Source organism: Anolis carolinensis, chromosome 1, assembly GCF_035594765.1.
Source record: "Anolis carolinensis isolate JA03-04 chromosome 1, rAnoCar3.1.pri, whole genome shotgun sequence".
Lineage (NCBI taxonomy): Eukaryota > Metazoa > Chordata > Lepidosauria > Squamata > Dactyloidae > Anolis > Anolis carolinensis.
In genome coordinates this window covers 132426958-132429789 of record NC_085841.1, presented here as the reverse complement: position 1 = coordinate 132429789, position 2832 = coordinate 132426958, and the positions used below count along the sequence as shown (strand labels likewise).

The window sequence follows — 2832 nt, the reverse complement described above, 5'->3', positions numbered from 1 at the left end:
TTTCTTTGATAATTTTGGAAAATACACAAGGGAACCAAATTTGGAATTCCCTTCCCCAAACTTTTAGCAGGAAGCCTCCACAGCCTGTGGAGATTAAAATAATAATAACTAACAATGTAGCTTTACATTTCACCTTTTGGAGTAATTAAGTCCATTTCTGTTGAATCACTTCAAATATTGCCTGTTGACATATTTTGTGCCAGCCCAGAGTTTTCATTTCATAGTTCATAGAATGATGTAATATAATAAAGATCACTGAAATTAATTATAGAGTTTTTTTTAAAAAAAATCTGATTTCAAGGAATTGCCATGGGGAATAAATAAGTCACATTTGTTAGGTCTTACATTAAAAACAAAGGTTATTATACTTCAGCAAGTAGTCTGAGGGTTTTTTTCCCATTCAGGATATCAGCATCTCCCTGTTGTAGTAAAACTAAGAAGACATTTTACTTTATGCCAGGGGTGTCCAATCATTTGGCTTCCATGTGCAATATTGGAAGAAGAGCAATTGTCTTTAGCCACACATAAAATACACAACAATAGCTGATGAGCAAAAATAATAATTAAAAATCTGATATTTGTGGATGTAAAATTGTCTGATTATTCCATTCTGTTTCATTGTCATCTACAAAGTTCACATTTGAGCACCACGCAGTCTAGTTGCAAATTAAAATAACATAACAAAGTTTTAAGCTTACGGTTTTGTGTTGGAACACATTCATCACTATCCTGGGCTTCATGCAGCCTGCAGGCCATGGGCTGGACCAATCTGCTCTATGCAATTATAGCACCATGGCCCCAGTTTTACTGCATCCCATGCAATTTGGGTTTGCAGTTTAGGGAAGGGTGCATTAAATCTTAAAAGTTTGAGGATCCCTGCTCTAAACTGTAGCCATGCGTGATAAAGTGGATTCTGACTCCTTCACACTATTCACCTATAGGAATCTGAAGTATGAAAGGGCCTCTAAAGTCAGTGAATGGCTTTGTGAATACCCATAAACCAGCTGTTTCCAGATGTCTGGCTCTACAATTCTCATTGTCTCTATTCACAGGCCATGATAGTGAATGGTGATAGGAATTGTAACTAAGTTTCATATGTTGACTCCTGGTGACTATCCCAGGTTTTCTTGCCTGAATTTGACTTTAGACTAGGGGATAATCTAGAGTTCGCTGGAAACTCTAGAGTATCTTGGGGCTTCTCAGCTAGATTGGGTCCAATTCAGCCTGACCCCTTGTTCAAATGGACACCACACCATCACCCTTTCCTTGTACAAGGAAAGAGGCTGGCTTATCCCTATGTCACTACTGCTTCTCCCCACCAGTCACACAGCTCCATCCAAGCACCTGGCTGCTGCAGTTGCATTATTATTATGATTATTATGATTGTAGTGGTGGTCATAGTCCAATGCTCAAACCACTACACCACATTAGTTCAAGAATTTCATCAGCAATATCTACAAATCCTAATGTAAGAGTTTGGGAAGACTTTGAGGCTATTTATAGAATATTCTGTAATCATTGTTTTATGATCTGACTTGATCTGAAGAGAAATGTGATAACTGTTTATGTTCCCCATGGGGATTCAGCCCATTGCTAGTATTTATCTCATCTCTATTTTTGGGGGGTTTTTTGGCAAACACGAAGTGAAAATGTTAGGCTTACGTCAAAGGCTCAGATAGCTCTTCCTCAAAATGAGCATCCATTTCCAGCATGCGTTTATGTAATGTGCTTCTGCTTCTAAAAACAAAACATAAGCAAGCTCAGGAAGTAATAGTGAGATTTATTTCTTTGCAAGTGCAGCTACCATCTTAGGTTTGTGCACCGCTTCTATCTTACAACGATGAGACGTCCACCTTGAAACAAAAAGTACTTATTGTTTTACTTTAAAAAAAAGAAGTTCTACACTTGATCTTAGCCAAAAGGCCGAGAAGCCAGATCTCCAAATATATCATGACACATGTGGCCTTATATGGGTGAAGGATTGGGCTACATTGGAGAACACTAAAATCATAACACTGGAAGGTATAGATCTACGGGCGGGTTGGCATGCATACTTATGGTATGAAAAAAAAACAACGGAAAAAAATTTGGCAACCATTTTATCCGATCCTCACTCATAAAAATCTGGGACAAATATAGGAAGAAATTTTATTGGAAAACACCTAGATGGATCTCCCCATTAGAAGCATGTCAGAGAAGAGAAACAGGTGGAGAATTATGGCCCAGATACAAAGACATCTTAGTGAAAGAAAATGGAAAACATAGTCTACAAAGTCAGGAAGAAATAAATCGCAAATTCCCTAATGTTGGATGGTTCCAATACATGCTATTGAAAGAATATTATAATAAAGACAAAATTCTAGGATTTGAAGAGAGAGATAGTTTCTGGGATAAGGTAATGAAACTGGGAAAAAAACAAATATCCATAATTTACACAAAACTAATAGAATGGGAGACGGATGAAGTAGCAATAAAAGAAAACATGACTAAATGGGCTAAAAATTTAGGGGGAAAAAATTTATTTAGAAGAATGGGAAAAGGCCTGGAACTCCAGACTAAAAACAACTTATGCCATAGAATTGAAAGAAAATTGGATTAAAATGTTCTATCGCTGGTATTTGACCCCTCAAAAATTATCAAACTATTATAAAAAAACTTCAAACAAATGTTGGAAATGTGGCGACCAGGTGGGGACATTTTTCCACTGTTGGTGGACATGCAAAAAGGCGAAGAAATATTGGAAGGAAATCCATCAAAAATACAAGAGATGTTGCAAATTAAGGTAGAGCTGGACCCAAAGTATTTTCTACTGGGTATGCTCAATATAGAAAA

The 2832-nt window shown here is 37.0% G+C and overlaps 1 pseudogene; it reads right to left on the bottom strand.

The window, feature by feature from the left end:
• Window positions 1–1718: 1718 nt before the first annotated feature.
• On the bottom strand, window positions 1719–1935 carry LOC134295759 (U2 spliceosomal RNA; annotated as a pseudogene).
• Window positions 1936–2832: the final 897 nt, after the last annotated feature.